Source organism: Sus scrofa, chromosome 13 (assembly GCF_054392235.1).
Source record: "Sus scrofa isolate SSC_HxYL_T2T_F1_AM1 chromosome 13, Sscrofa_HxYL_maternal_Yorkshire_Landrace_v2.0, whole genome shotgun sequence".
NCBI lineage: Eukaryota > Metazoa > Chordata > Mammalia > Artiodactyla > Suidae > Sus > Sus scrofa.
Genome location: NC_139395.1, coordinates 92,299,099 through 92,321,313, shown reverse-complemented (window position 1 = coordinate 92,321,313; position 22,215 = coordinate 92,299,099). Strand labels below are relative to the sequence as shown.

The window sequence follows — 22,215 nt, the reverse complement described above, 5'->3', positions numbered from 1 at the left end:
CAGACACAGTCCTTATAACTAGGACCTGAATTAAAATGCTTACTTACTTGGTTGGTGCCTGGGTCTGTATAAATCTCCAGTATCATCTTAGAGCAAGAGGTGTTTTGTTTTGTTTTGTTTTGTTTTATGATCTAGGTCTGCAGTGGAATAAGGTAATCACCAAAATATTGGATGGGGAGAGATGAGTAATAAAAGAAAGAAATTTATTTAAGATTATGGAGAGATGAAAGAAGAAATTCTGTATCTAATACCAAAAAGGAAATAAACTTAGTTGATTGGTTTTACTGAGGATAAAAAGCTACGTTAGATGCCATCAAAGGGAGAGTTCAGGAATTGGCATACATTAGGCATTTGTTAGAAGGTAGCCCAGAGAAATAAAAAAGTAAATATGAAAGGACAGTTGAGTGACCTTGGTGGGTTGAAAGGGCTCCAAAATATACAGAGGAAGAATTTTGAGGGAACAGACATAGTTGTTGTTTTTTTGTTTTTGGGGGGGGAGTTTGAGATTTTTATTTTTTATTTATTTTTTATTATTCAATGGATTTTATTACATTTATAATTGTACAACAATCATCACAACCAAATTTTAGGGCATTTCCATCCCAAACCCTCAGTGCATCCTTCCACCCCCAACCTGTCTCATTTGGAAACTGTAAGTTTTTCAAAGTCTGTGAGTCAGCATCTGTACTGCAGAGAAGTTCATTGTGTCCTTTTTTTTAGATTCCACATGTAAGTGATAACATTTGATGTTGGTGTCTCATTGTCTGACTGACTTCACTTCGCATAATTCTAGGTCTATCCATGTTGCTGCAAATACCGGTATTTCTTTCCTTTTAATGTTTGAGTAATATTCCATTCTGTATATATACCACATCTTCTTTATCCACTCCTCTGTCGATGGAGATTTAGGTTGTTTCCCTGTCTTGGCTATTGCATATAGTGCTGCAATGTACATTGGCGTACATGTATCTTTTCAAGTCGTGGTTTTCTCTGGATAGATGCCCAGCAGTGGGATTGCTGGATCAAATGGTAATTCTATTTTTAGTTTTCTGAGGAATCTCCATACTGTTTTCCAGAGTGGTTGCACCAATTTACAATCCCACCAACGGTGTAATATGGAACAGACATAGTTTTTGAAGAGGTAGTTTTAGGAGAAATTTCCTCAGATCTGGAGTTTTTTTGGAGTAAGATAAGTGAAATTCGTTACACAGCTAAAAATAGTACAGGCGTTCCTTGTTTTTGTTTTTTCCCTGCACTTCTCAGATACTGCATTTTTTACAAATAAAAGGTTGGTGGCAACTCTTCATCAATGATGCAAGTCTATCAGCACTTTTTCCAACAGCATTATTTTTTAATTAAGGTATGTATAGTGCTTTTTTTTAGACATGATGTTGCACACTTGATAGACTGTAGTATATTGTAAATATAACTTTTATTCACACTGGAAAACTAAAAATTTCACGACTTTTTTATTGTGATATTTTCGTCATTGCAGTAGTCTGAAACCAAACCCGCAGTATTTCCATACCTATGCCTATATACTATAACTGTTGAATGTTGAGGATTAAAAGGTCTTAAAATAGTTCATTAAGGAATGCCTGACCCTTTTCTCTGACTACAGTGCAACTAAGCTTGAAATATACAAAATAAATTCCTCTCTACATTGCATTATACTCACAGGTCTGGAAAGGCACTCTTAAATAATTCATATGGGAAAGAGAAAATATATAGAATTGAAATGTGAATGTTAATGAAGGTAATGTTTGAAAAATTCAGGCCACTTGAAGCACTTCTTGGATAAATCTATTAACATTAGCAAAAATATGAGAAAGAAAAATAGAAAACCTAAAGTGATTAGGAAGAAAGGAATAATAAAAGTAGAAATGGAAATTGAATAGAAAAAGAAATGGAAACTGTCAGTTAACTCAAAAATGTTGGCAATTTGAGTTCAGTAACTTAGATCTTTTATCTTAGGAACGCAAGGATGGCTTAATGGAAGAAAATCCTTTAATATTAGATAGCAAATAGTCGTGTTATGGTGAAAAATAGATGTAGAATGTTTAGAAAAATTGTTTGATAAAATATAGCTCATAATTCACATTAAACATTAACTTCACGAATTAACAAACAAGAGGGAAGTTCCTTAGCATGGTAAAGTTTATCACACAAAAACCTTTTCACTTACACAGCCTAATAACCCTTTTAACAGGGAAATTTAGATGTATTTCCAGGAACAAACAGTAGAGTATTGACTACTCCTCAATACTCATTATAAAATAAAAGAGAAAAGGGAAAATATGGAATTATCTTTTTCTGCCTGCCTGCCTACCTTTCTTCCCTCCCTCCCTTCTTCCTCCCTCCCTTCCTTTTCCAGATACTTTGAAGAAAGACGACTCAATAACTAGATGTAATTTTTATGTGTTTTCATAAATGAGGCAGTACATAAATTTTTACTGCTACTTTGTTGTAATAAAAAATATAGGAGTTCCCATTGTGGCACAGTGGAAACGAATCTGACTAGGAACCTTGAGATTGTGGGTTCAGTCCCTGGCCTCAATCAGTGGGTTAAGGCTCTGGCATTGCCATGAGCTGTGGTGTAGGTCACAGACGTGGCTCGGATCTGGCATTTCTGCGGCTGTGGCGTAGGTCGGCAGCTGTAGTTCCGATTAGATCCCTAGCCTGGGAACCTCCATATGCTGCTGTGCGGCCTTTATTTCACAGAAATAAAGACTATGAACAGGATGATCAGTAAATAAAATGTGATATATTTGAACACTTAAATTTTCTATAGCAGTTAAAATGAGTAAACTAAAGCTCTAGGTACCATTGTGGATAAATTTCAGAAATGCATTTTAACGGATAAAACAAACTACAGAATGATATATAATATATTGTCTTACTTGTATAAACATACTCCCTAAGTATCTAACATCGTATTTATGATATTGGTTACTTACTGAGAGGATAGGAGAAAGAGAATGGTATGAGATAGGTGTATGTATATGGGGCACTACATTACTGAAAAAGAAGCAGAAGGAAACACATATGGCTGTAAAGTATTAAATTTTGTTGAAGCTGGATATTCTATACTTTGTTGTCTTATTTTATTATTTGAAATAAAAATGGATAGGTGTCTCTGAAACACTTCCATAAGTACGGCTTATGTTATCAATATATTTGGAAAATGACTATATCTCTTCCACTTTGGAGATATATAAAATGTGAAATATGATTTGTATTAAAGAGTTTAATTTTCTCTGTTTATCCAGCATCCTATAAGCCCTTGTTGATTCCTCTGTTAATGACCATTCTGTCCTGTTAGTCTTTTCTCTTTTTCAGAATTGTAAACAATCATATTTACTAGCTTAATCATATTACTAACTTGTTATGCATCTGCTATAATCAGAAGTGGTGGTAGATAATTCTTAAATGTATGGAAATAACACTGTTGCTTTATTTGTGATTATGGTAGTGAAATATATATATAAAAGATTATGTATACAACATGTTTATGAATCATCTTTAGGGAAAATAACCTTTATGTACATACTTACATGTATCTATAAATTGTGTATAATTGTTTGAATATGAAATATGGTACTTTCTACTAGCTTTATTTTCAAAGAGGGGACCTAACTTCTTTTAATGCTTCTGCCCAAAATACCTTATTTATACCTTTGGTAAGAATTGAAATACAGAAAACATCATGTATTAAGATATATTGAGGTATAAATGAGATTTTTAAGGATTTCTTCTTTTGTTCACCTCAGTAAATTTCAATTGACTGTGCTTGTGCAATTTCTTATTCTGTATATTAACTTTAATCATGTATAAAGCAGAACCCTTTACAAAATTTTTTTTCATAATTTGTTTCCAAACTACTGAAGAAAATGTTAAATTGATGTAATTCCTTTTATTTCCTAGGCTTTGGTTCTAAGCCTTTGAGATTTGTTTCCCTGTTGTGAGGACCTTTGATCTAGTGCAGGATTTCTTTCTTTCTTTCTTTTTTTTTTTTAATCTTTTTAGGGCCACACCCATGGCATATAGAGGTTCCCAGGCTAGGGGTCAAATCAGAGCTGTAGCTGCTGGCCTACACCACAGCCACAGCAATGCAGGATCCAAGCTGCATCTGGGACCTTTATCACAGCTCATGGCAACACCAGATCCCCGACCCACTGAGCTAGGCCAGAATCGAATCCGCGCCCTCATGGTTCGTTAACCACTGAGCCACGACGGGAACTCGTGGTACAGGATTTCTTAACCAGGAGTCAATGCTAGAATTTTTTATTTTTTTAGTCACTGTATTTTATTTTATTTCTTAGGCCACAACCATGGCATATGGAAGTTCCTGGGCCATTGGTTGAATCTGAGCCAGAACCATGACCTCTGTCACAGCTGCCAGGCCAGGGATCAAACTGGAACCTCCACAGAGACAAGCTGGATCATTAACCCACTGTGCCACAGCAGAAACTCCTAGAATTTTTGATAAGCGTGAACATAGATGAGGAGAATGTAAAAAATTTGGAATGGATTTTAAAGAAGTAAGTACAGAGAGAAAACTGATTTGGGATATTTAAAAGGATTGTTAGTGACATTGAACATTAAATTTGTGGGAGTACTGCTTCATATAATTTTTTAATTTTCCTCTTGCATCTCTGTAAGCAAATATTGGAAAGGTGAATTTACTGTTAACTAGAAGGAATAAAATGTAAGTTGCGATTTGTGCCAGGAACTTCGTTTCAGTAGTTGTGGTCCTTTGAGGATTCTGAATTGCTTAAAACAAGACAGGCTAATCTGACATCCACGTGTTTATAGATGTTGTGCTGTGTGCAGAAACATTGGGCTAGGATATGAATGTTTGCTAACTGGCTACAGAAGTTCTAGACTATGAACACACATCTTCAAGAAACTTAAGAACTCCATATCCTCTATTAAAACTCCAACTTTCACTCATCACTCAGAGATTCTTGCCTTCGTATGTTTCTAGCTTCTCCTTGTGAACTCTGTTACCTTGTGACATTAAACTTGATTGTGCCTAGGTCTTTTCTTCCTGTCTGTTTTATATAGGTCTGATAAGTAGTAACCTATGTTTTTATAAGGTTCTATATTTTAAATAAGAGCGATCAACAGGACTGGACATTATTATTCTGGATGATATGATAGGAAATCATTTTTCCTGTAATATCCATAACCTAACTTTGTTTATGAAATACCAGTATTTCATAATTTAGGTATTGTGATTTCAGAAGACATTGGAGACAAACATTCAATACTCTGAACGAGTTGTTGCCAACTTTATGACAACTTGTGAATTAACAGCAAGCCAGGTATATTTTCACTGCAGTTATCTAGCTTAATAATCTATGTCATCAAATCCACCCATATATCTTAGATTTGTCTGCTGTGATATCACTTCCTGGTCATTCAGAGCCATCCATTTTACACCTTTTCCCCACACTACATACAATAGCAGATTATTCTTCAGTTATGTTAAATGGTGGCAAGATAATTCCTTAAAAGATGTTATTTTTAAAATACTTTCAGAAACTATTTTGTTTTTAAAATGTTTGGCATTTAGTCTTTTCATAAATTTCATAAGGAGTTGATCAATCCCAGAGTAAAATGGAAGAGAAAAAAAAATAACTAGGGCAATTTTAATTCTACTTTTCTGTTACTTAGCCAGAAATTCTAGAATAATCTTCTATTAGTGATTGAAGCTGGCTCAACACAAAACAGTTGAAAGTACTGGCAAGAGATTGAAATGATGTATTATAGGATTTAGGACAGACTTTTCTAGCATAATTATTAAAAGCACCTTCTTTCATCCTATACATTTTCTGGTTTGTAAGTTAAATTGCAGTGACACCCCAAGAATAGATGAAATAAACTCAGATGTAGAAATTAGAGGACCAAAGCACTTGGTGGGGCTGGAAAGGCGCAGTGTAGGTATAAAATGTTATGTGCTGAATGGACAGAGATCATATCAGGTAGTACGGAAATTTCAAAGATGGAGTGGTTCCTAGATTCTAGGATGTAAGTAAAGAGTTTGAAATAAAAATACTGATTTTTTTTTTTTTTTTTTCCAGACCAGCAGAAGTAAAAGTTGTGGATCTTAAAATACTGGATCCATCTTTATTGACATTTTTTTTCTTTTTATGGGCCACACCTGTGGCATGTAGAAGTTTTTGGGCTAGGAGTCAGAAGTTTAGCTGCCAGCCTACCCCACAGCCAAGACAACACCAGATCAGAGCTGCTTCTGCAACATACGTTGCAGCTTGCGGCAGTGTGGGATCTTTAACCCACTGAGCGAGGCCAAGGATCGAACATGCATCTTCACAGACACCGTGTCAGGTTCTTAATGCATCAAGCCAGAATGGGAACTCCCATTGACATTTTTGGAATGGCTCAGGATGGCTTGATTGGGATAGAGAGGAAGACTATAAACCAAGAAACAAAGGTTCAGTGGCTGAAGGTGGAGGGGTAACTCTTGAGGCTAATTAATGTATCAGAAAGGAGGAGTGGTGGCAGGAAGGTAAGACACCTGGCAAGACTGATGAGTTTTGAATACTGATAGAAACATGGGTGCTTGGATATGACAGTAGCTAGGAAACAGCAATTATCATAAAGCATAAAAAAGAAAGTACTGTAATATTCTGAGGCCATAGGGAGAAGAGCCAAGTTTCATATTGGGCCAAGGCAATAGAAGGAGATTTTGTGAATTGGTTGAATAAACATTTCATATTGAATTTCATAGTGATCTGCTGGTTCCAGATGTTTTAAGAGGAAATAATTAGGAAGGAAAATCAGTAGGAAAGTGAAATAAGAGGAGGAAACCAAGAACTGTGTAGTATTTTACATCAGGGAAAAAAGGGAGGTAATTTTGTATTTTTAATGGTTGTAGATGATGTAGATTACATAGTCATTTGAAGAGATTTATTGGCTTCAGGATTCAGAATAAACTTGGTTTAAAATTGTTTGAAAATTCATTGCATGCTCTCTCAGTATTTTTAGCTTTATGACCTCAAATCGATCCCTATTTTTCAGTAGTGGGGAAAGTACTGTAATATTAGAAGACTAAGAAAGTTATCATTATTTAACTGGGATGGTCTTGGGAAAGTCACTAGATATCTTCCATCTGTATTTTCCTTTTCAGTAATTGATATCCTGCCCATTAGGCTTCTTGTGAGAATCAAATGAGGCAGGTATGTATCAGTGTATTGTGATATAAAGTATTTCAGTTATGCTTGGTTTATACCTTTAAAGCTTACTTTTCAGGGGCTTAATGTGGTTTCGATTCTGTATTTGCAGATATTGTGTGGAATTCTAGAATATATGACTTTAAATTTTAGGTTAAGGCTGGAGAAAGTTATAAGGTAAAAGATTCTGAGAGTTCATATTATGAGCAAAGAAAAACTATGCCAAACATATGTAATGTCCCTTACTGCAAATTAATCAACTTCTTTTAAAATGTGTATTAGAGGGTTAACTTGAGAAAGTGCTGCTTAGAAGTAAGATGCTGAGGTTAATAAAAATAACTCATTTGGATATTCTTAGTTGATTTCTTTTGATACTGTTATCTTTTATAGTAAGGGAGTGTTATGACTATACAAAGAAGCATAGTAGTTCAAAATACTTCCGTAGATTTTTTGACACTAATTGTGCAAAAGAGAAAAATAAAGACATGTAATGAATACCTCCTTCTCCTGTTTTTGTTGTTTCAGTTTTTACTATTCAATTGTTGGCAATTCTGATCTCTCAAACTATATTTTTAGATTTGCTGGTTCATGAAATACAAACATCTTGAATCACTAATTTATAGAATCTAACTAACATCGTTAGAAATATCAGACAACATTTTCTCTTCACTTTTCCACTATCAACTCCTCCTGATGGCTTACTGAAAAATAGGTGATCAAAGTTTACTATTATTTGAAAAGCATCTGATCAGTGTGTGGCAAACTCCATTAGCACTTTTTAAAGTATGCATAGGCTCTTCCAATCAAGCTAATAAGTGCACGAACTTCTCTCATACCAGATACTAGCTATGCACTTACCATATGTTTGTGTCCTTCTCTCTGCCTCCTCCCTGCCAACCCCACCCCCCCCCAAAAAAAAAAACCAAAACCCTAAGATTAAATAGTTTCAGGTTTGGAAATTATGGCAAGCAGTTTTTGTATCCACTATACTATCTTCCATAGTAAAATGCGTATATTCAGCATTTAGTAAGTAGTTAACAGATCACTTCATACCAATCAGAATAGCTATCTTCAAAAGGTCTACAAATAACAAATGTTGGAGAGGATGTGGAGAAAAGGGAACCCTTGTATACTGTTGTTGGGAATGTAAATTGGTGCAGCCACTGTGCTACTCACTGTGAGAAATAGTATGGAGTTCCTCAAAAAACTAAAAAAGCTACCACATGATCTAGCAAATCCAATCCCAGGTATGTACCTGGAAAAAATGAAAACACTGATTTGAAGAGATACATGTCCTCCATTGTTCATAGCAGCACTATTTACAATAGCCAGGATTTGGAAGCAACCCAAATGCCTATCAATAGACAAATGGATAAAGATGTGATATATATACACAGTAGAATATTACTCAGCCACAAAAAAGAATGAAATCCTGCCATTTCCAGCAACTTGGATGCTCCTGGAAAATATTATGCTTAATGAAATGAGTTAGATATAGAAAAACAGTATTGTATGATATCACTTGTATGTAGAATCTAAAAAATAATACTGGTGAGTGTATATGCAAAACAGAGACAAACTCACAGATATAAAAAACAAACCTAGTGTTTACTGAAGAGAGGAGGGCCAAGGTAAGATTATGTGATTAAGAGGTACAAACTATGTATAAAACAGATGAGCAAGGATATATTGTATAGCACAGGAAATTATAGCTATTATCTTATAATAATTGTTAATGGAGAATAATATGTAAAAATACTGAAGCACTGTGACAGTATACCTGAAACTAAATAAGTCTATATACAAAACAGAAACAGACTCACAGAAGTAGAAAATAAACTTATGGTTACCGAAGGGGAGAGGGCGTGGAGGAGGGCCAAATTAGGAATATGGGACTAACACATACAAACTATTATACATAAAATAGATAAGCAATAGGGATTTCCCGTAGAGCACAGGGAATTATATCCAGTATCTTATAATAATCTAAAATGGAATATAGGAGTTCCTGTCATGGCACAGTGGAAACAAGTCCTACTAGGAACCATGAGGTTGCAGGTTCAATCCCTAGCCTTGCTCAGTGGGTGAAGGATCCGGCGTTGCCATGAGATGCGGTGTAGGTTGCAGACATGGCACGTATCCCGAGTTGCTGTGGCTGTGGCACAGGCTGGCAGCTGTAGCTCCGATTGGACTCCTAGCCTGGGAACCTCCGTATGCTGCAGGTGCGACCCTAAAAAGCTAAATAAATAAAATAAATCTGAAAAAGAAAAGCTGAATCATTGTTATCGTATACCAGAAATTAATACAATATTGTAAATGAGCTGTACTTCAATTAAAACATTTTTTTAAAGGTGACATTTTGAAACGCAGGATTTTATGAGTTTTTTTTTAATTAGAAGTAAGTCAGGAGTTTTTGTTGTGGCTCAGCAGGTTACAATCCCGACTATTATACATGAAGATGTGGGTTCCATCCATAGCTTCGCTCACTGGGTTAAAGATCCACTGTTGCTACAAGCTGCTGCATAGGTCAAAGATGAGGCTTGAATCTGGTGGTGTGGTAGATGTGGTGTGGATTGGCAGCTGCAGCTCCAACAACCCCTAGCCTAAGAACTTTCATTTGCCTTGGGTGCAACCCTAAAAAAAAAAAAAAAAAAAAAATTTCTGAAATATTTATCATTCATTTATATTTCCTTTAAAAAGTCTTTAAAATTTGGAGTTCCCATTGTGGCCTCTGTTATTGGGTTAGGGATCTGGCATTGCCTGAGCTATGATATAGGTTGCAAAGGCACCTGGCATCCCACGTTGCTGTGGCTGTGGCATAGGCCAGCAGCTGTAGCTCCAGTTCAACGCCTAGCCTGGGAACTTCGATATGCACAAATGTGACCCTAAAAAAAAAAAAGAAAAGAAAAAATATTTAAAATTCATTTACGTATATAATGCAATACCAATCATAATCTAAGGGATTAGTTTTGAAATTCCTGAAGTGATTGAGAACACTTAGGTGGACAAGAAAATTCTGAAAATGAGGAGTAGCAAGGGATTCATTCTACATATTAGATTATATCATAAAGCTACAGAAATACTAATGTGATTGGCTCAGCAACTATCAAATATATCAGTTGAGCACAAACAGACCTAAATATATATAATAATTTGTTAAAATATGTTCCCTGCCCCTTTCTTTCCCTTCATAATTGTCACTTTTTAGCAACCTTAGAAACAGCAGACCTTCATTACCTCCTGTTACACACCAAAAACTAAATGTAATAAGGAATTAAATCTAAACAATGATGTCATAAAATAATGAGAAAAAATAATATGAAAAACTACTGGATTTGAGAATTATAAAAGTGTAAGAGCAAACTTAAAGCAAATGTTTTCCTCATTTAAATGCCTTCAGTATTTAGTCTTAACTGTTTAGTGCTTCTAATCTTAAATGCCTATTTCATGTTACTGTTGCTGCTTCCGTGTTCCTGTTTTTGTTTTTTCTCCTAGTATTTCTTGATTCATATCTCTTTTTTTTAATAAACCAAATTTCATTTTAAATTACATAATATCTGAACACGACTTTTTTTTTTTTTTGAACACGACTTTTTAGAAAAATCACATAGTGCAGTGTCCAAAATAGCAATCAGTCATGTCTTTCCCTGACCACTTCTAGTTCTGCTCCTTAAGAGTAGTGTTTTCATCTCTTTTAGCTTTTTCTTCTGGTATTTTCTACATAATTATTTACTGTTATTTGACAATATTGTGCTAATTGGATATTATAAACAGGAAGTATTAAGTATAAGCAAGGCTCTGAAAGATACATAAAATACAAAAGGCAACTGGTGAAGGAAGGAACTACATCTACATCCTCATAAAGGTCTGTGGTTACTCTCCTTTGTGAGCCTGGTATGAGTACAGGAGGTGTGGTCAGTAAGCGTTGCTCCCAGGTTTCAATGGAGATGATGAGATCTAAAAACCAATATAATCTTAGGGATTAGTTTTGAAATTCTAACTAATTTAGAACAGTAACCCCCTAAAAACTTTAGGGGGCCCATGGCCACCTCAGTTAAGTATTTGGGCATTCCATGGTTGTGGCATTTCATCAAAATAGTGAAGTAGTGTGATGTTTCATGGAATGTAAGAATGATCAATATCTGTGAACTGTTGCGATGCTCAGACTCCATTGTGGTCCCTGATGACCCCTCACCTCCTGGTATTCATGGTCTTGGTCTCTTCTTTTGAGTGTGTTGAGCCCTGTAACTTGTTTCTAACCACCAGTTACAGCAAAGGTGATGGGAGGGCAGTTCTGTGAATACACTGTGTTATATAAGACACTATATTCCTCACACACTTGCTCTCAGTATTCTCCTTGTTGGCCTAACAAAGTAAAAGATCATGTTGGGGAAGCCCATGTGGTAAGGAACTGTTGGCAACTTCTTGGCCCTGAGAGTTGTTTTCAGCCAATAGCTAGCAGGAGGTCAAGGCTCTCAGTTCTGCAACCAACTTAAAGGAAATAAATTCTTCCAACAACGTTAATGACTTTAGAAATGGATACTTTCCCATTTGAGCCTCCAAATGAGAATATTGCATGGTAAAATACTTTGATTGCAACTCTGTGAGACCTTAAGCAGAAGATTCAGCTGAGCTTTGTCTATACTCACAGGTTGTGAGATACAGATAACCAAGACAACTATTTATTGCAGAGAGCAGGAAAAGTAACGTAGTGCTGAAGCAACACTGTTGAAAGGTATACTTTTGTCCATTCCAGGTAAAAGCTGCTTTCTTTGAATGATCCTTACTATTTGGAGAAAAAGGCATCAGCCAGTTTAGTAGCTGCGTATCAAGTGCCTGAGCCTGCACCTACCCTAAAGGTCACCACCTGATTAAGTTTATGGTGATGCATAGTTTTTCTCCAGGATCCATCTGACTTCTGTATTGGCCAAACTGATGAGCTTAATTGAGAGTATCAGAGGTTTTACCACTTCTGTCTCTTTGAATAATAATAAGTTTTGTTATTCCTCCAGGAATCTAGTATTGCTTCTAGTTTATTATCTTGATAAGGAGAGGAAGCTCCATGAACTTCCCTTTAGACATTCCTACCATAATGCCTCTTATCCCATGGAGTAGAAAGTCAAAGTGAAGTTCTTCCAGTTGTTAAGTATGTTTACTCCAAGTATATATTTAAGAACTAAGTAAATAACCACATAGTGAGCCCCTGGACCATTTGGGCTTGTTATCAGTCAGACTGGAGTTACAACCCTATGTATCACCTGACTTATTTGTCATGTATCACCATAAGTCTCTGATTTAACCAGTGGACCACAGTACCAGGAATTAATAAGGGCAATCAGGGACGGTGTCTTTCAGTAACAGTGACTATTTTTTACAATGTATAGTATCTGTAATTAATGACTGCAGTCTCTGGGGAAGGATTAGAGGAAGGTTTTGGTGTGATTTGGCAGTAGTCATGTAGGGTCCTTTTTTGAGGGACCTGGTTTCCACTTTATTCAGCCAACTCTGGATCTGTGAGCTAATCCAAGTTTGGTGCCTTGTGAGAAGGTAACTCTCCACTGTGTTGGAGGCCTAAAGCTTTCCTGTTACATAAATTGAACTAGTATTCCATTAGGTGCCCACCTATTTTGTTCCTGGGGTGTGTAATCAATTAGCTACTGCCAAAGATTTCTGCAGGCCAAATCATTCTGATGACAGGTACATCCTTGTCAGCCTTTGCAGGTAATAGGCCCACTTTGTCTTTGATAACAAGTAAAGCCATTTGGGCTGTGTTAACTTGGATCTCATCATCTCCATTGAAACCTGGGAGCAACGCTTTCTGACCACATCCCCTACACTCATACCAGGCTCACAAAGGAGAGTAACCACAGACCTTTATAAGGGTGTAGATGTAGTTCCTTCCTTTACCAGTTGCCTTCTGGATCCTCTTGTGTAATGTAGTTGAGGAAAAGTGGTATGAAATTCTCACATGATAAATCTGGTCCACCTCCCTAAATCATTAGATTCCTTTCTCCATCCATATCATTGCCAGGAAAGCTCTGGCATGCCAACCTTTAAATCCAACTTTGAGTGTACCAACTAGATAATTGATAATTATAGCCATGTTCAGCTACATGAACTAATGTATTAAACCTGATATCTCTAGTAAGTCCACCCATGCCAGTTAACTTGTCCTTATGTAGCATTATATTCCATCCTCCTTGGTTAAATATTTCAGGAATCCACTCCACATGGTTCTCCAGTTTCTGTTGGGTATGTAAGCTGTTTCCTCTTGGGTCATACTGTGTACTATCTCACTATAGCATGCCAAGATTTGAACCTAGTTATGGATTTAATGGCTACAGGACTTGGTTGTGGTGGGTGTTCAGGAGAATGAGCATTCCAGGCATGTTCTCAGATGAAATAATCAGAGATTTTTCAAGTCAAGGAAGGCTAGTGCTCTTAGACACTGGAAAGCAAGCTACTTCCACTGGTAGGGGAGGTTTCCAGCTACTAGTGGCAATTAGGGAAGAGGAAGAAGGGTCAGAATTGTTAGTTTCATCTAAGACCGACCAGGTGTTGCCATTCTAATTCCAAGACCCCATTTTTTCCTGATCAAGTTTTAACTTTCAAATGAGAAACTTTTTTTTTCTGGCTACACTCATAGCATGTGAAAGTTCTCAGGCCAGAGATCAAATCCACACCACAGCAGCAACCCAAGCTGCTGCAGTGACAATGCCAGATCCTTAACCTGATGTGCCACAAGAGAACTCCACAAATGAGAACTTGATGAGACTAAATTCAGGTGTTACTGTAATTTAGCAACATACACAATTATATTTTTAGCTTGCTTTTCAAGCAATATCAGTCCTATACATACAAGAAAAAAGAGATTCTTCTAGAGGAATCATGAAAGCTGTGTGGTTCTTGCACTGTGACTTAAGCTGAGAATTAATGGGCTTGAGTTTGTCATTTTTTTCTCTGAAGTGCTCATTTGTACACAAAGATATCTCACATTGCTGTGCTCACAGTTATCATTATTGCATGATAGCAAATATAGCAGGCACTTAAGTTCCCAAGACATGTGCTTGAGTTGACATTTCATCACCATGAACCACAGGTGATAGCTTCACTGATTTTCTCAAAGTACTGTATGCCATAGATTACTAGCATCCCATTTCCTTGGCAAGAAGCTCAGTACTATGTTTAATACCAAGGGCATAACCAAACCAGCTCCCAAATCTTATCTTCACTGGCCTATCATCTGGAACTACTCCTGGGACTAATTTTTTACCCACCTGGATTCAGTAGGGAGTTGGAAACTACATACTTAATTTGAATTGGTAAATTTTACTATACATAATTGCTAAACTACAATAGAAGAATAACTACAAAGATGTAAAGATAACACTAGGGCTGAAGGAGATTTTTCTAAGAAAGATAGCCTTGGAAGAGAGGGGTTCCCTACCCTAGGAAGTGATTCAGACCTTGGAGAAAGTAGAGTTACAGCCTATTGAACGACAGAGAAGTTCCCTAGATTGCCTTAACCAGAGCTAGTTTAGAGTTGATGGGCAGCAGGAGACAGTACTCTGAGGTACAGTTGTATTCAGCATGGTATAGACAGTTGTACAGTGGAAGATAAATCATTGCTGCCAGCATGAGACCTGGAGCATACCAGTATCAGTAGGACTGCATCAGAAGGGTAATCACTAATGCTAGGCTGGGGAACAAGGTTGTCAAAGGACTGCATACTCTTGGCTGTGAGCCTGGGGCAGACCACGACTAGATTTCCTTTTATACACTTGCTGCTACTGAACTCTATGCAGCAAGAAAAAGAAAAGCTGAACTCTAGCATACTGAAGCCAGGAAGAGAAAAGCCCCTTTCCTCCTACAGTGTCTTTCCAGAGCTCTTAAAAAGTCCGGATACTGAAGGGTAACTTTGGATCTGAGGCACAGTAGTTGCCTGATAATGGATGAAGAGGCTTTCCTCAAATGTCTGGTATTGGCAGCTATTTGCTTTCTTACGAGAGGCATTGAGTCCATGTTGGATGCTCTGTATGTAGAGGTGGAGTTTGTATAGTTTGTCCAACTTTAGCTGTTAGTCCTAAGTTTATAAAATTTTCTCTTTTTCCTTGGAATTTTTGAATTTTATCTGAACATGCTTGTACGTGGCATTTTTCCGTTAATTCTGGCAACAACTAAGCCAAGTTAATTTTCAGTGCTACAGGCCTGTGCCACAGCCACAGCAACAGGGGATCTGAGCTGCATCTGCAACCTACACAACAGCTCACAGCAATGCTGGATCCTTAACCCACTGAGCAAGGCCATGTATCAAACCTGCATCCTCATGGATATTAGATTTGTAACCTGCTGAGCCACAATGGGAACTCCGAATATTTCAATTTGAAAGTCTTTTTATGCTTTAAATTTTCCATTTGTTTCATAGATTTGCTTTTTCTTTTCCTTTTTGATTGCTGAATCTTTTAGGCATATGATTTTGCTTTGACTTTTCAATTTGGGTAGTCAAGTCCAAATATTCCTATCCCTCCATTGGCACAAAATCATGTATAATAGGTGTTATTACCATGGTCTCCATTCCTGTGAGTATTACCCTAACCAGCAGTTCTGGATAGTCCTTTCCTCGCCTTAGCAGTAGGAGGCAACTCAGCTGATGATAAAGGTCCCCTACAGTTCCTCTGAGGCCGAGAATATAAAAACATTACATTAAGAAAGTTGATATTGGAGTTCCTGTCGTGGCTCAGCAGTAACAAACCCAACTAGTATCCATGAGACCTCATGTTCAACATCTGGCCTTGCTCAGTGGGTCAGGGATCCAGCGTTGCCGTGAGCTTTGATGTAGGTCACGGATGCAGCTCAGATCCCATAATGCTGTGGCTGTGGTGTAGGCCAGCAGCTGTAGCTCCAATTTGACCCCTAGCCTGAGAACCTCCATATGCTGTGGGTGCGGCCCTAAAAAAGCAGAAAAAAAGTTGATGTTTAAAGTATCATTTTAGGAAGTTCCCATTCATGGCTCAGCGGAAACGAATCTGACTAATACCCATGAGGATTAAGGTTCTGTGCCTGGCCTCACTCAGTGGGTTAAGGATCCGGCACTGCTGTGAGCTGTGGTTGTAGGTCACAGGTGTGGCTCAGATCTGGCATGGCTGTGGCGATGTCATGGGCGGGTGGCTGCAGCTCTGATCCTACTAGCCCAAGAGCCTCCATATGCCACAGGTACGGCCCTAAAAAGGCAAAAATAAATACATAAAATATCATTTTAATTTATCTCTATTATGTCTGTACCATTTTATTTAGACATCGCTTATTACCATACTCACCTTCAAATCTAATTAGGTTATCAGGTTAAACTGAAAAGTATATTTGTCAGTGCTTTCTATTTCAAAAGCAGAATAATACAAAAGAAAAACAAAACTAAGATTAGTATCAAGTAAAAATATGAAATGAACATTGCGTTTTTCTGAAAAAAAAAAGGCATTGAAATGTTATTATAATGTTATTATAATCTGATTTCATTCCCAACTTTGTAATAAAATCAGGCCTGACATGTGAAGGGTCCAACCACTTATCTGAACTTAAAGACAAATTTCTCTACATTTAGGCAATAATATAGTTGTGTAAAAGAAGAGTGCTATGATCAGATTGGTCAGAAACTGCAGTTAGTTAGAATGCAAAAATCTACAAGAGAAAACAGCCTTGGAGTTCCATTCCAAATGTCATGGCTCAACGGTAATGAACCTGACGAGTATCCATGACGATGGGGGTTTGATCCCTGGCCCTGCTCAGTGGGTTAAGGATCTGCTGGTGTTGCCAAGAGCTGTGCCATAGGTTGCAGACATGGCTAGGATCTGGCATTGTTGTGCCTGCAGTGTAGGCCAGCAGCTACAGCTCCAATTTAACCCCTAGGAACTTCCATATGCAGCAGGTGTAGCCCTAAAAAAGATAAAAAGAAAAAACAGCCTTTAGAGAACTCTGAAAACCAAGGACATTTTAGCTCATACCTGAGGGTAAAATAACAGCCTAATTTCATGGAGTAATAAAGAGTACTCAGTCTACCCATGTAGTATTTTTAAAACTTGAATTCACCGAAAACATGAATGTGATTTTTCTAAAAGCCATGTTGAAAAGAAAATCATCTAAATATTAATTTATTATATAGTGAGTCTTAGTTGGGAAGAGGGAAGGCCCCATATTCATTTAAGATTCCTAATTAGGGTACTTAGTTTCTGAAGTAACTATCTTGCCACCTGCTTGTATTTCTCCAAAGCAAATAAATCTACTCTTAAGCAACATTATGGAATACTAATTCTCTATGATCTTCACAGACCAATCAAATAGTCTGCTGAAAGAACTATATTGATTTAAGAGAGTTTGAAGAGTATACACTCAGTGTACCATGTAGATATCCATATTGAATTGATTATCTTTCTTTTAGGTTTAGTTTATAATAAGCTTAGAGGCAGACCTAATTTTTTTTTTTTTTTTTTTTTTTTTAATGGCTGCACCCACATCGTATGGAGGTTTCTGGGCCAGGGATTGAATTTGAACTACAGCTGTGACTTTGCAACTACAGTAACACTGTATCCTTTAATTCACTGGACTGAGTTGAGGATGAAACAGGCACCCCCACAGTGAACTAAGTCACTGCAATTGGATTCTTAATCCACTGCATCACAGCAGGAACTCCTAAAACTCATTTTTAACTATGACATTTATTATTCTGTTCCACATACTGCTATTTCTTATTCTTGATATTTCTTTTCTCTTCAGTTTTTCTTCCTCAGTTTTTAAAACATTGTACTCTGAGTACAAATACCTTATTATACTATCCTTTATTGTACTGTGGAGGGGCAAGAGTGGTCACCCCATTCTTCTTCTCCATCTTAGAAGAAAATCTTTCAGCCTTTTGCCATTGAGTGATGTGGCTGTGGGTATTCTATATGGCCTTTCTTGTAGCATTCTTGTCTGGTTTTGGTAACATGCGACACTGATCACATAAAATGTGTTTGGAGGAGTTCAACCCTCTTCTGTTTTTTGGAAGAGTTTAGTAAGGAGTTATTTGAAGGAAAGTTATTTGAATTCTTCCTTAAATCTTTGGTAGAAATCATCTGGTAGAAGTGTTCTGGTCCTGGACTTCTGTTTGTTGGGAGGTTTTTAATTACTGATTCAATCTCCTTTCTTGTAGTCAGTCAGTTTATATTTTCTATTTCATCATGATACTGTCTTACTAAGTCATATGTTTCTAGGAATTTATTCATTTTTTTCTAGCTTATGAAATTTTTTGGCATGCGATTATTGTTCATAGTAGTCTCCCTATGATCTCTTATGATCCTTTCCATTTTTTATGGGATCAATTAGCATCTCTTTCATTTCTGATTTTATTTATTTAAGTCCTGTGTCTCTTTTTTCTTGGTGAATCTAAATGAAGGCTTGTCACTTTTGTTTATTTTTTCAAAGTAGCAGCTCTTAGTCTCATTGATCTTTTTCGTTCCGTTTTTAGTCTCTATTTCATTTATTTATGCTCTAAATCTTTATTATTTCCTTCCTTCTTGGGCTTTTTTTTTTTTTTTTCAAGTTCCTTGAGCTATAAAGTTAGGTTCTTTATTTGAGATGTTTCTTGGGATAGGTATTTATTGTGCTAAATATCCCTTTTCAAACTGCTTTTGCTGCATCTCATAAATTTTGATACATTTCCATTTTCATTTCTCCCAAGAAAAGTAGAGAGGAGCTAAGAACACCTTGAGAACAGTTAACAAAATGGCGATAAATATATGACTATCAGTAATTACTTTAAATGTAAGTGGACTAAATTCTCTAATTAGAAGATACAGATTGGCTGAATGATTTAATAAATAATAAATTCTATAATGAATTCTTAAGTATAGTTCTGTATTCTTCAGCTTCAAAATTTGTTTGACTCTTTTGTCTTTGTCAGACTTCTCATTTTGTTCTTACATTTTTTTCCTGATACATTAATTTTTTTAATTTCGCTCTCTGATAGCTTTCTGGTTGTCTGTAGGACAGTTATTTGAATTTTTGGTCAGGCAGTTCTTGGATCTTCATTTCTTTGGGCCAGTTACTCTAGGCTTACCATATTTCTTTGGTAGAGATATATTTCCCAAAATCTTCATAATTCTTATTGTGTTGTTTTCATGTCTGCATTTTAAGAAGCAGTTACCTCTTCTAGACTTTATAGACTGAATTTGGTAAAGGAAGGCTTTCACCTGTGGGTGAGAGCACACTGGATCATGCTTTGTGATCCTGGATATAGTGGTGCAGGGTACTGATTATGGTGGCATGTGGCACATTAGGTCCCTGAGGGAATGATGTCTTTAACTCCAGCCACAGTGGTATCTATCCCATAGTCAGGTGTGCCCACTGCAGTGGAGGCCAGTGGTGGAGGTTGGGCTGGGATGTGCATTGTACAGCTTGGAGTGGCTAAGTACAGGTGGGCAGACTAGTCCTGGCCATGACAGGAGGCAAGGCCTGATCCAGGCCTGTATGCAGGTGTGAGGTGCCTTGGTTGTAGGTGTACTCACAGGTGGCTGCATATCTCTCCCTTCCCTCCATGAATGCTGACTTCAGTGGAGGCCAGTGATAGATGTCAGGCTAGTAATGCTGTCAGAAGGGTAACCCTTGAGCATGGGCACAGTGGTGATATTCAGTGTGGTGGGTAGTATTAGGCTTGTATCTTCCATTTGTGCAACTGCAGAAGCCCCAGTTGACAGTAAGTGTGGCTCCTCAGATCTGGTGAGGGTAAGTAGTGATTCAGGTAGCTGGCGTCTCACACTTGTGCAGCTCCAGAGAGATCTAATGTATATAATGTTCTCTCTCCATATTCTCTCTCCATACACATACACACATATGTATGTATGTGTATATATGTTTATAAAATAGTGTATCGTGTAGGTCCAGTATTGGTGGGGGAAGGGTACACAGAAGGAGTCAGGCAGTTAGCATCAGTGAATACAAACACTTGTGGGGGGAAAGCTGGCAAGATCTGAGAGAGGTCTGTAGTGACTCTGCTGGCCTTTGGCTTCCTCATTGGCGAAATTTGCTGACTTTGTCTGAAGAGCAGGTCTGTATGAACTGTGATCCCTCCAGCTGCTTGTCTGCTAATGATAGCTTATCCTTTTAGTCTTTGTTCTTAGCTGGCTCAATACATCTCAGGTTTGCTGGTCTAGGGTAAGTGAAACCAAAGCAGGACCTCTGAGCTGGTTAGTCACACCATATGTCCTTTCCTGGGAAGAAGAACTTTTTCTAACTGGGAACATCCTTCCTGAACAGTGCCATTTTGGGGTGTAGGATGATGGAGGCAAAATGAGGTTACCTTCATTTTCTTCTTGTGTGATAATTCTGTTTTGTTGTTCTTAAATCTTTCTAAGTGGACACTAGGAGTCTCTTGGAGCTGGTTTTATTCTTGGACAGCTGTCCAGTCATTGATTTTTGTCAGATGATGGGGAAGCTGGGTTTTATCCTCAACCAATGGGCAGTTTTTTCTTTATTTAAATACATTATTCCATTATCCACTGGCTTTCATTATTTTTGATGACAAATGTGCTGTGTTTCTTATCCTTTTGTCTCTTGAATGTACTCTGTGGTTGCTTTAAAATTTTTTTCTTTTTATTGAAGATTCCCAGAGATTTAGGGGTTTTTTATTTTTTTATTTTTTTGTCTTTTTGCCTTTTCTAGGGCCGCTTCCTGCTGCATATGGAAGTTCCCAGGCTAGGGGTTGAATCGGAGCTGTAGCCACCAGTCCATGCCAGAGCCACAGCAACGAGGGATCCAAGCCGCGTCTGCGACCTACACCACAGCTCATAGAAACACCAGATCCTTAACCCACTGAGCAAGGCCAGGGATCGAACTGCAGCCTCATGGTTCCTAGTCGGATTCGTTAATCACTGCACCACGACAGGAACTACTAGGGGTTTTTTAAATTAAAGTATAGTTGATTTAAAATGCACCAATTTGTGCTGCACAGCAAAGTGCCCCAGTTGTATGTGTGTATGTGTGTGTATATGCATATATATGTGTATATATATGTATGCATATGTATGTGTATGTACACACACACACACATTCTTATATCATTCCTCCATCATGTTCAATCGCAAGAGAATGGACACATTTCCCTGTGATATAACAGCAGGACTCCATTGCCCATCCATTTTGAATATAATAGTTTGAATCTACTAATCCCACTCCCTCCCCACTCTCCCTTGGCAACCGCAGTTCTGTTTTCCATGTCTGTAAGTCTGTTTCTATTCTGTAGATAGGTTCATCTGTGCCATATTTTAACTTCCACATACAAGTGGTATCATAGGGTATTTTTCTTTCTCTTTTTGACTTTTTTCATGTAGTTTGAGAATCTTTAGTTGAGTCCATGTTGCTGCAAATGGCATTATTTCATTCTTTCTTAGGCTGAGTAGTATTCTATTGTGTATATATACCACATCTTAATCCATTCATCTGTTGATGGACATTTAGGTTGTTTCCACATCTTGGTTATTGTGAATGGTGCTGTAATGAAAACAGGGTGCATGTATCTTTTTGAATGAAAGTTTTGTCTCTGTATATACCCAAGAATGGGACTGCTGAATCATATGGGAGTTCTATATTTAGTTTTCTGAGGAACCCTCATACTGTTTTCCATAGTGGTTATACAAATTTACATTCCCACCAACAGTGTAGGAAGGTTTGTTTTTCTCCACACTTGTTATTTGTAGACTCATTAAGGGTGGCCATTCTGACTAGTGTGAAGTGGTCCCTCATTATAGGTTTGACTTGTATGCCTCTAATAGCTAGTGATGTTGAGCATCACATACCTACTGGCACATATGACATTTTTTGAGAAATGTCTATTTAGGTCATTTGCCCGTTTTTCTTTTTTTTTTCCTTCCTACCTTCCTTCTTTCTTTCTTTTGATGCTGAGTTGTATGAATTGTTTGTATATTTTGGAGCTTAAGCCCTTGTCACTTGCATGGTTTGCAACAAGTTTCTCCCATTCCTTAGGTTGTCTTTT

The 22,215-nt window shown here is 37.3% G+C and overlaps 2 protein-coding genes and 1 long non-coding RNA gene across 8 annotated transcripts in view; 2 read left to right on the top strand and 1 right to left on the bottom strand.

Annotated features, from left to right (window-relative positions):
• Nucleotides 1-22,215, bottom strand: part of IL20RB (interleukin 20 receptor subunit beta) — a 991,209-nt gene that overhangs the window by 404,014 nt on the left and 564,980 nt on the right. The gene's annotated exons all lie outside the window — the stretch shown is intronic.
• STAG1 (STAG1 cohesin complex component) overlaps nt 1-22,215 on the top strand; it is a 420,442-nt gene that overhangs the window by 169,893 nt on the left and 228,334 nt on the right. The window lies entirely within an intron of this gene.
• On the top strand, nt 10,330-16,630 carry LOC146397467 (uncharacterized). Its single transcript, XR_014823981.1, has 2 exons — nt 10,330-15,393; nt 16,054-16,630. It is a non-coding gene; the product is annotated as an uncharacterized LOC146397467 (long non-coding RNA).